Below are 12420 nucleotides of genomic sequence, written 5' to 3' on the forward strand. Positions count from 1 at the left end.
GTTCTCCCACACCTGTTTCAATTTATAAACCATATGCTGGAGTCGTCGACTGGAACCGCCACAGACAGGATTGCGCTTCCACATAAATATTCCATTAGCTTACTGCCGCACTTTGGAAATCACCAGAAGCCATTGATTTCGCTGAGAATCTTAAGAGGCGAGGGGATGCTCACTTCTATATTGCCATTTGCTCCTTCGGCAGAGAGGGCTGAAATGAGCCGAGTCATAAGGCGACCCCGTATAGCACAACAACAACACTGACCAGCAATAACTAGATTACTTCAAAATGACTGATTGTGTGGAAAGGAAAGGGAGATAGAACTTTGTTTGATGGTGCTCACTGGGAGAACAAGATAATATGCAAGGGATGTGTAGTGCAACCTTTTTCTAAAAAGGACAGGGCTTCTCTCTTAGCTCTGGCAAAGGTTACGTCTGTGGCAAATCAGGGGTGAGGCTTGCAGAAGGAGAGTTCAGGTGGAGATGTCAATGACATCTGGGTGTCAGAGTTAAGGCTGTCGTAGGTACTATGGCCCCTGCTCCAAGAGCAGCATGGAAACTGGTTCCTGAAAAGGTTGGCAAAGTAGCTCTCTTCAATTATTATTATTATTATTATTATTATTATTATTATTATTATTAATACCCCGCCCTCCCCAGCTAAGACTGGGCTCAGGGCAGCTAACAACCAATAGTAAAAACAAGTTGATTAAAATACAATTTAAAAAACAAGATTAAATACAACATTTAAACATTAGGATTCAGCCTCAACACAGGAGGAGAAAGGAAAAAGAAAGAGGGGGAGGGAATCAAACTGGTTCTAAGCCAAAGGCCAGGTGGAACAACTCTGTCTTACAGGCCCCGTGGAAAGAAATCAGATCCCGCAGGGATCTGTCTCATGAGGCAGAGCGTTCCACCAGGCCAGTGTTGAGAAGGCCCTGGCTCTGGTTGAGGCTAATCTAACTTCCTTAGAGCCCGGGACCTCTAGGGTGTTGCTATTTATGGACCTTAAGGTCCTCCGTGGGGCATACCAGGAGAGGCGGTCCCTTAGGTATGAGGGTCCTAGGCCGTGAAGGTCTTTAAAGGTCTAAACCAGCACCTTAAATCTGACTCTGTACTCCACCGGGAGCCAGTGCAGCTGGAAAAGCACTGGGTGAATATGCTCCCATGGCAGAGACCCTGTGAGGAGCCTCGCTGCAGCATTCTGGAGTTTCTGGGACAGATTCAAGGGCAGCCCTGCATAGTGGTGCATTCTTCAGAAGAATGGCACCAGCCCATAGAATCATAGAGTTCAAAGGGACTTTGAGGGTCACCAAGTCCAATTGCCTGCAATGTAGGAATCTCAACCAGATCACATGTGACAGGTGGCAATCCATCTTCTGCTTAAAAACCTCCTCCTCTTGTGGGAGTCCGTTCCACTGCTGAATAGCTCTTACTGTCAGAAGGTCAGAAGGTTCTTCCTGATGTTAAGCCAGAATCTCCTTTGTTGTAACTTGAAGCCATTGGTTTGAGTCCTACCCTCCAGAGCAGAAGAAAACAAGCTTGCTCCATCCTCCACATGATAGCCATTTAGATATTCGAAGATGGCTATCATCTCTCCTCTCAGTCTCCTCTTTTCCAGATAAACATACACAAGTCCCTCAACCATGGTTGATGCTCTGCTGAGCATCTTTTCATCCTGGTACCTTCAGGCAGAGCACAAATGTCTGCAAAGAAGGTGTGCAGTCCCATTTCTCTCCTCTTTTCCCTGTCTCTCCCCTCTTCTGTCCATCGTTTGTTACAGCTTTGAGATCTGTTGAGTCCTCAACTTTATGGCTGGATTTTCTATGCACCAGGGGATAAAAAAAAAGCTTACACAGTTAATTGCCCCTCTGCTGGCTGGCTGCCTCACTCTTGCCCTTTATAACGCATGTTGAATCTGAATTCATTATCTTGCATAGGAGTAGTGAATCATCATGAGTGACTTTGTTAATGCAAAACTGAATGTTTGTTAATTAATGGTTGGGATAAACCAGAGCTCTATCACACTCTTTGCCTATTATTGTGTAAAGAGCAGCAGCTGCCAACATTTTTAAAAAGCCAATTACGTTCATAGTAGCTTGTGCTGGTGCACAATTTATGGGCTGGTGGAACTGGAGATCATCTTTCCTTTTCATTTTAATCCTCTAGCCTCTGTGGTGCTGTTGTCAGGTGACCCTGACAATTTCAAGAGAATTAATCTTAACCCATTGGTCTTCAAATTAAAGAGTTTGTGATTTACATGCACACAGACATTTGGTGACCAAACCAAAGCAGACAATAACTGATGAGCTTGAGTTGCCTTGATTTCTCCACAAAAGTTGCAACTTTTGGTATATTTGCTTGAGATTCCCTTTTTCTGGTTGTTACACGCAAGGACCTTCAAAAGGTGGCAAGAAGGTGGTGTATAAAAAGATCTCTCTTACCTTTTTGGGAATCTCCGAATCTGTAATTCCCAAAAGCAAAGCTTCTGGTTTTTTTATTAAAGGAGATTTTTAACATTTTCCCTAGCTCTAAATGGATATCCTCCCATAATATCTGTTTACATTACAAGTGTTATTAAAATGCCGCTAATGATTTTAACTGTTTACAGTGGTTTTTAAGGTAAGTTATATATTTCCCCCATTCCTTGCTAAAGTTTTGATCATTTTGGTTTCTAATTTTTCCAGTCAGTTTTGCCATTTCGGCATGCATAATCAGGATTTTTTTTTCCCCAGCCAGAACTCACTGGAACTAATTTCCAGAACTTCTTAGGTGGGTGCCATTGCCATAATAAGAGAACAAAGGAGGTCTTCATGTCAGATCTTTTTCTTTAAAAAAAGCACGGCCATAGCTGTCATCGTTTCCCTTTTTTTAAAGGAAATTCCCTTATTCCGAATAGGATTCCTCACAAGAAATGGGAAAAGTTGACAGCTATGAGCACAGCTCATAATGTATATTTCTGTTGTTGGTGTGTGAGTTGGCTAGCAAGAGAAGTAGCCACATATGACCTGAAATTCCTGCCCCCCCGTCAGCCCTAAATTGTGTCTTTGATCCTCATTCTGGAAAGGCAGCATATAAATACTTGGCAATCCGTAAATAACATAACTTAGTTCTGAGTGAATTGTTTGAAAGGATTGTAATCTGACGCAATCTGGAGCCAGAGACAGACTTCCTCACCTGGACCCTTTTTATCGTTCTCTCGGAAGGACTTCTATCATATCCCTAAAGAGCGGACATTTGATTATACCTGGGTTTATATACCACAACACTGTTGAAAAACAAATCCACAAATCAGTCCTTTAATAAGGCTGAAATAATTATATTTCATGTCTTCATGCCAGTGGGAGAGATAGGCCAAAGTGGTGACTATTTTGCAAAATGGGAGGTAAATCTCTGCATCTGCATTTGATTACCCTGTAAAGTCTTTGAAAGATAGGCTAGTGATATACGACGTTGTGGTTTAAAATTCAGGATTCAGTCTTTTGCTATGCTGTTCATTCAAGCTTCCCATCACTAGCCTCTCATGACAATATGTTGGTAGGGGATAGATAAGAATTTTTTAAAATAATAATAAAAAACACACACAGTTGAGAGAAGTGTAGGAGGGCAAAGGAATTGATTTAGATATAATGCGGTGTATAATGAAGCAATTGATGCTGACGTTGCCGTATACTTGGGAAAGAATTCTTAAAAGAACAGAGAGAAAAACACACTCATTCCCTTTTGTAAAGCTGGCTGAATGCATACGGAAGTATGCTGAGCCTTAAATCCTAAATCCATTCTTGTGATAATTTCTCAGTTGTAATCTTATATTCATCCGCAAATATCATACCTGGGTGCCTAGTAATTCCCTTAAACTCTGTAAGGCATATCGCAGCTACATGGTTTAGACGGGATTCTGCAGTACTGATATTGCTTTGGATTAAGCAGCAAATCCTCCGCCCCACTAATGGAGAGAATGTTCAGAGAGGAATAGTCAGAAGACTGCAGATAAAGATTGTGGATTTGCTGTGCCACCATCAATCTAACGTTTTGGGAGGGCAATTTGGGGCACCCCCATCCTGCTTACCCCCTTCCTATCACTGACCGCTTCCTTGCCCATTCGTCCCTCCCTGCCCCTCCTATCTTTCCCACTGCCCTCCTCCTCCTCCTCTGCAGTCTTGGGGGAGCATCAGGAGGTGTCAAGTAGACTTGTGTGACCCAGCAGAAGTGTTATGTACTACTGAGTTGAATAGGATCCAGAATGCAGCAGTCTGATTGGTCCGCAGAAGCCACCCAATCCAACTCCGGGTGGAAGTGAATCCGCAATCTGATTGGCCTACAAGAGAATCCTAGAATTAGCCAATCATGTGGGGCCCATTGTGTAAATAATGTGTATAAAGCAGACATTTCGGGGGAACTTCCTTTCCTCATTACTCTGAGCTGAATAAAGAGCATGAAATCCTCACTCAACTCCGAGTATATTTCAGGAAGGCTGCACCAGCCCGTTCAATATTGGGATACGGCAGATAGGCCAGCATGGCCTCCTCTTTCTCCGGTACTGCAGACATCCTTCCAGAAGCCAGCTTCTGGAAGTGCAACGATGGAAGGAGGAAGAAGAGTCGGGACGCACAGATGTTTTTCTTCTGTTTTTTGATCCCACATAGCACTGAACCAAAAAATGCCTGTGCTTTTGGTCCAGTGCTCTGGGAACCAAATGGGACACCCCAGTTTGGGATCAGATCAGAAGCTGAGACAGCATCTGTCTGTCAGTCAGTTTGCATTTCCTAGTACAAAAAGTATTGACGTGATGTGTAGAGATATTTCCTATTCCGATTAGTTCAGGTGAGTTCTAGAAGGTTTCTTCTCTTTGTGAAAGGCCGTTTTATTCCTACATGAAAGAAACAGGGAGAAGGTTTCTGTTGTTTGGATTATTTCTTCTGGGAAGCCGAGTACAGTTGGTTTAAACTGGCTCTGTTCTCTTTTTGTCAAGGTCATACTGACTAAAATAGTAAACCCAGGAGGAGCCTGGGTCTAACTCACTCACTTTCCCTTTTTTGTCTCTTTGTTCTGATGTTCTGATCTGTATGCTACAGTGTTAAGGTTTAGACTTATTGTAAATTTGTAAGTTTAGGACAGTTGGAGGATAAGTCAATCTCTATCAGCCTCTCCTGTCAGCTGTGTTGGTGAAAAATGGTGCCAGGTCAGTGACATTGTGGCACACCCTAGAACCATGGTTACGGTTGCAAATGTTTTGGGTTTCCTTCACTCCCTGCTCCTGTTCCTATAACCTGTAGCTTTGTTGTTGTTTAGTTGTTTAGTCGTGTCCGACTCTTCGTGACCCCATGGACCAGAGCACGCCAGGCCCTCCTGTCTTCCACTGCCTCCCGCAGTTTGGTCAAACTCATGTTGGTAGCTTCAAGAACACTGTCCAACCATCTCGTCCTCTGTCACCCCCTTCTCCTTGTGCCCTCCATCTTTTCCAACACCAGGGTCTTTTCCAGGGAGTCTTCTCTTCTCATGAGGTGGCCAAAATATTGGAGCCTCAGTTTCAGGATCTGTCCTTCCAGTGAGCACTCAGGGCTGATTTCTTTCAGAATGGATAGGTTTGATCTTCTTGCAGTCCATGGGACTCTCAAGAGTTTCCTCCAGCACCATAATTCAAAAGCATCGATTCTTCGGCGATCAGCCTTCTTTATGGTCCAGCTCTCACTTCCATACTTCACTACTGGGAAAACCATAGCTTTAACTATATGGACCTTTGTTGGCAAGGTGATGTCTCTACTTTTTAAGATGCTGTCTAGGTTTGTCATTGCTTTTCTCCCAAGAAGCAGGCCTCTTTTAATTTCGTGATTGCTGTCCCTTCATGGATCACTGCCTTGCCGTGGCGAAGGGGCTTGAATAACTCAGAGAAGCTATGAGCTATGCCGTGCAGGGCCACCCAAGATGGAGAGGTTATAGTGGAGAGTTTTGACCAAACGTGATCCACCTGGAGCAGGAACCGGCAAGCCACTCCAGTATCCCTGCCAAGAAAACTCCACGGACAAAGACAACAGGCATATAACCTGTAGCTAGCAGGCACAAATTAAATAGGTAAATCTTTTTCTTAACGCGGAGATAAAATGGAAAAGGCTTCACCTGCCAAATCTTTTCACATCAGGCTTCTGTTAAAGGCATAGCGATGTGGCCCATAAAACAGCTGGTGACTCTAATCTCAGTTCCAGACTGTTCCAAAGAATTTACACAAGGCCCGACCATGCAGATTTCTAACACGGCTGAGAGATATATTCTGTCAGTTAAAACAAAGAAACCCAGTAAAGGAAGTCTCCATTTTGACACCCACTATGGCTGGCACTAAAAACACATCAGTCTACTTTCCTTTCAAATTAATGCATTAGATCTTTAGTGAGCCCTGCTGTTTCTTGAACACAATTGATTAAGCAATAAATAAGTTAAAATAATCACTCAATTGTTACCAGGCACGAATAAATCAGGAAGCAAATGGAACAAAATGCAGAGTGTATTAGAAAAATCACAGTATATAGAGCCCTTTATAGATTCAGCATACTGTATAAAAAAAGAGCAAATCAATTTAAGATTTGTTTCCTAATATAGGATGAGTGGAGGAAGGCAATGTACCCTGCTGAAATCTTATAATGAATTTTCGAAAAGAAGCAGCACGGAAGAGAAATATTGTCTCGCTGTCGGAGGAGCTATTGTGTTCACAGTTTCTGACAATTTCTGGGGGAAGTGAGAACAAATGACAACTGTGCCATCACTGTGCTGTTTGGCTGTGCAAAGTGAACAGATGACCATCACTCTGGGCTTTGGGTCAGCCAAGGTGCTTGTTTAATGGGCTTTGGTCATTTGAGGTTCATCGTGCCCAGGATGTGAGTCACAGTCTTCTGACCGTGCCGGTGTGTGTGTGTATTGTGTGTAAAAACCTGTAGGGCAAGGAGAACTGTGGCACTGTTAGCAGTGATGAATCTAGGAAGAGAAAATATGAATTCAGAAAACACAGAGGAAGAGAGGGGGACAATGAGAATGAAGATGCGAGCATAGCCCCTCTTGCTGGTCAGATTGCCCTTCACAAGTTGGAGAGTGAATGTTTAAATTTGGGCAGCTATATGTGTGGAGACTCCCTGCATATAGTTGTTAAAATTAGTACACCACCCTATACCTTCAGGTCTCAGAGTGGTTCACAAGATAAAAGCACAATATAAAAAAACAAAATATATACGGTCGTACCTTGGTTTTCGAACAGTTTAGTTCCTGAACGTTTTGGTTCCCAACGTCGCAAACCCAGAAGTTCAGGTTTGCGATCTATTTTTGGAAGCCGAATGTCCGACGGGGCTTCCGCAGCTTCTGACTGGCTGCAGAAGCTTCTTGCAGCCAATCAGAAGCTGCAATTTGGTTTTCAAATGTTTTGGGAGTTAAATGGACTTCAGGAGCGGATTCCATTTGACTTCTAAGGTACGGCTATAATAAAAATAAAAGCAAGAACAACCCCATAACCCCCCGCCAACATGTTTTAAAGGGGCATTGGATGTCAAGCAGCCCAAGGTTTGGTTGAAGAGGAATGTTTTTGCTTGGTGCCTAAAGGTGTACTACCTATGCCCTTTTAATTTAATTTTATTTTTTGAGGGGGAGCTATTGGGTTGTTATTTTTATTTGTATTATGTATTTTGTCGTTTTATAGCTTGATTTTATTCTGTGACCTGCCCTGAGACCCCCGGGTATAGGGCAGTATATTATTATTATTATTATTATTATTATTATTATTATTAATAATAATAATAATATAATGAATACGCCAGCCAAACCCCAAACCTCCCTGGGGAAAGTATTCCGCAAATGGGGAGCCACTGCAGAAAATGCCTGTTTTCCTGTTGCCACCCTCTGGACCTCTCATGGAGGAGGCACATAAAGAAGGGCCTCAGTAGATGATTTCAGGATCCAAGTAGGTTTGTACAGAGAGAGGATTTAAAATCATCTTGGCCAGGGTTTAAAATGCCAGAAGAGGCTCCATGTGTACAGGAGGCTCCACACATTGTATCTTCACCCTCAGCTCATGAAGGATGATTTGAACAGCAATCTGGGTGTGAAACAAGTGTGTGTGTGCCCCTGTGTGTCCCCATGGTGTATTTACTGACCTTGATGAGCATGCCCAAAGCAGGCTAAATATAAGTTTGGTCTCAGGTTCTACAGCAGAAGGAATCTTGGGCAGCTTCAAGAGGGTTCACCGTTGGGAGGCAGATCTTGTGTTTCAGATATGCTTTCCTGCTTCTCTGTCTTCCCGCTGCCCCCTGCCCCCTAGTTATGTTAAAACACTAGAAGGTTTTACTGATACTAATAATCACCAGTAGTCTCCCCATGATGAAGCCAATCCTGTAAGCCACCTCTGGAATTTGCAAAGTGGTGCAATGCCAAAAAATACATAAAAGATACAACATTAGATCATCTTGCCCACGCAACTGAAATATACTCAGGAGTCGAGAGTGGATTTCATGCTTTTTATTCAGCTCATAGTGGTGAGGAGGAAAGGAAGTTCCCTCTGAATGTCTGCTTTATATGCATTATTTACACAATGGGCCCCATGTGATTGGCTAATTCTGGGATTCTCCTGTAGGCCAATCAGGTTGCGGATTCCCTTCCACCTGGAGCTGGATTGGGTGGCTCCTGTGGACCAACCAGACTGCTGCATTCTGGATCCTATTGTTCTAGGACCAATCAGACTGCTGCATTCTGAATCCTGTTGTTCTAGGACCAATCAGACTGCTGCATTTTGGATCCTATTCAACTCAGTACATAACACTATCTATCATCTATCAGTTTTTATCAAACAAAGACAGGGCAAGAGAGAACTCTGTAGAGACTGGAGACAATGAAACACAGAGCCACTGTGTTGCCCAGGAAGTTTTCACTCTTCCATAAAAGAGTTTTTGGACTCTCGCGATATTTAACCACTGTGCTGGTCCCAGGGGGAAGGTTACCGTTGGCGTAGTCAAAGTCCGGTCCTGGGTCAATAGCCTGGAAACAGTTCCGAAGGAGCGGGGCGAGGTCCGAAGCAGGAAGCCGGGCGGGGACAGGAACACTGGAGGAACAGGACTGGATGCTGGCCGAAACAGCTCTTCATCGACGTTGCTCCCGCAACCTGGGACCGGGCTGACTGGCCTTTATCTTCTCTGAGGCCAGGGGCGGTCCCAGCCCCCAGGAGACCCGCCTCTCCTGGCCTTAAGGCAAGCACTCCTCCTGGGAGAAACCAGTTCCCTTCGCCTCTCTGCCCTTCGCCTCTGCAGTTCAGGAGAGGCTGAAGGGTTACTGGGGCCAGGGGGAGACTCACCTGCAGGCACTGAGTCCTCAACCACCTCTGGAGCCAGAGTGGAATCACCTGGTGCCTGCTCCTGAGGATCCGGCACAGGTGCAGGCGCTTCAGAATCAAGGCCCTGCCCCAGTTCAGCCGGCCCTGGAGGTGGGGACTCCTGTGCAGGCTGGGATTCCTCTGGTTCAGCCTCTGAATCGGAATCCCAGGCCATCACAACCACTCCATTCTGCCAACTCACATTTAATCTCATGACCCTTCTACACCAAACCACAAGCTCATCAAATCCTGCGATGTCTCATTTTGTTCTGGAATCTTCCTACGTTGTACAACTTCTGCCCCACTACAAATCCCATGTTGCATTGCAAAATCAAAATGCACATGCATATGTCATATGTCATATTAAAACAGCTTTCTACCAAGGGAAATTGATGCTGTATCCCATGATAACAAAGATGCCATGGTCACATAGGTCTTCACACCCTGACAACAATTTGAAAGTTTCCTGAGAAAATAAACCAAGTAATTCTGGATCAATGGAACCTGCCTTAGATTTCTCCAGTGGGATTTAAAATAGCACCTGTATGTAGACATTGTGAGGTGATTAAAAAACTGTACCCAATTTTAGCTTTCCTTCTTTGCTTATACTTCATTTATGCTACTTGAAACATTTGTTGTGGTTTTAATCCTAGAAAACAAGAAGAAATGAATAAACGTTAACTTTGAGATCTATCATTGTGCTAGCTAATGTTTTAATCATTAGTTGCTAAAGCATTTTCTCTCTTGTTTGACATCACAGTCCTTAACACGTTTCTCCTTTCAGAATGAAAGCTAATCCTTTGTGTTAAACAACAAAAGAAGCTTAAAATACAGGTGATAATTATTATTACTATTTTAATGCTTTTATTCAGGGGAAGTAAAGAACTGGTAGACATAGAAGACATTTCAACAGTATTTCCGAAGTGCTGCACAACTTGTAAATTAGATACATCTTATGAGTGAGACTGCAATCTTTTGCACACTTATTTAGATGCAAGTTCCTTTGAGGTTTGTTGAGTTCCCTGCTGCTTATGCAACAGGTACTCTTATTACAAAAAAGTTTAGACTATCTCCATCCCTTGTGATAAGCCACATTTTTAGCAAAAAAATGCAGTGAATTTGAGTTCAAGGAGTATGTCTCCCAACACGTCATTGGTTCAGCACCTTATAGTTTTATTATTTTTATTTACTATTGTTTTTGCCTGTGCTATTTGCTTCTCTGAGTGGTAAGAAGTTGATGTGGGCAACGCTGCCTGGCTCAATTTCCTTTTTATGAGAGAGCACTGGAATTTTAGCAGGTGAACCTACACTCAAACATTACTGGGGAGGGAGAAAATTTCCCTTTTCATTTCATTTCATTATATATCATTTCCCGGCAAGCTTTACTCTTACTACAAGACCACCACATATGATAAAAAGAACATTCTTTGCCTTTACAACACTTATTTGATTTAGATTTATACATTTTTGCCAACTTACTCAATATTAGTTACCATAGATATATCATTTTCAAATCATTTTCTCTTAGACCATAACATGCTGTAAATTTTATATCCATATTCCACAATTGTTCCCATGCTTCCATGTCTATATTATGACCAATATCTATTGCCCAGTGAATCATTGGGAATTTTACTTGCTCATCCTTTGTCTCTCGTTCCAATCATATCTTACACATTTTAGACAGCACTTTTACATTACATTCCAACAGGTCTCTCTCCTATTGTGATATTTGTTCCCCAAATCCTCGTACCCTATCTCTCTTAAATACTTCATTAAAATGATGATATTGTATCCATGTTGTTAACTCTCCTGATAATTCCTTAAATTAAAAGAATTTAAGAGAAAAATTCCCATTACAGCAGGGCAATGGCACAAAACTGCATATGCAATCAGCCTAGGATAGGAATGGGGAAAAGAGACTGCTCAAAACACCACAACCACCGCCAATAGAGGGATAACCATGACCACATCTCTGGTGCGCATGAGAACGTTACCAATGCCCTCCACATTGTCACCCACATAGGTGACCTACACTGGCTCCCAGTACGTTTCCAAGCACAGTTCAAAGTGTTGGTGCTGACCTTTAAAGCCCTATATGGCCTCAGTCCAGTATACCTGAAGGAGCATATCCACCTCCATCGTTCAGCCCAGACACTGAGGTCCAGCATTGAGGGCCTTCTGGCGGTTCCCTTGCTGCGAGAAGCCAAGTTACAGGGAACCAGGCAGAGGGCCTTCTTGGTAGTGGCACCTGCCCTGTGGAACACCCTCCCACTAGACGTCAAAGAGAAAAACAATTACCAGATTTTTAGAAGACATCTGAAGGCAGCCCTGTTTAGGGAAGCTTTTAATGTTTAATAGACTATTGTATTTTAATATTCTGTTGGAAGCTGCCCAGTGGCTGGGGTATAAATAATAAATTATTATTATTATCATCATCATCATCATCATCATCATCAATGCAGACACACTGTAAGGACCGGTTCCTGCATGTATCCAACAACAACAGTGCGAATGAGTTCTCCACTCCCAAGAGTTCCTGTGGCACCAGCTGCAATGACACAACTGCCGCAAATCCCCAGGCAGCCTTGCAGCTAGCGCTTCATATCCCCTTATACCACACACGACAGACAAGTGCTGCCTTTGAATTAGGGATGTATGTTGGCATCACTTTCTGCTGGCCCCCTATTTGTCACATGCAGCACTGTTTCCATTCCGCTGCAGTTTGCCTTCCACCCAAAACAACATTATGTGTCTTGATAGCTGCTGTGGCAAGATTACCTTCCCATTATATTATCCCACCCGATTCATTTCAGTGCAAAGGGGGCAGGAGAGATGTACGTAATCAATTTTGTACCATTTGTGGACTGAAAGCAACAAAAACAAGGCCCAATACTGAATGTATTCAATAAGTTGCATTCCATTTCAGACATGGGATGAGTAAGCGAACATTGGCAATTTCTGCTCCTGTTTCCAATTTTGCTGGAATTCCTCAACATCCCTACTTAGAGTACAAGACAAACAAAAAAAGGAGAGGCTATATAAGATTGGGAGGGGGGGAGGGAAAACCCCCCACTGAATAATAA

This window comes from Podarcis erhardii, assembly GCF_964252035.2.
Source record: "Podarcis erhardii genome assembly, chromosome: 9".
Lineage (NCBI taxonomy): Eukaryota > Metazoa > Chordata > Lepidosauria > Squamata > Lacertidae > Podarcis > Podarcis erhardii.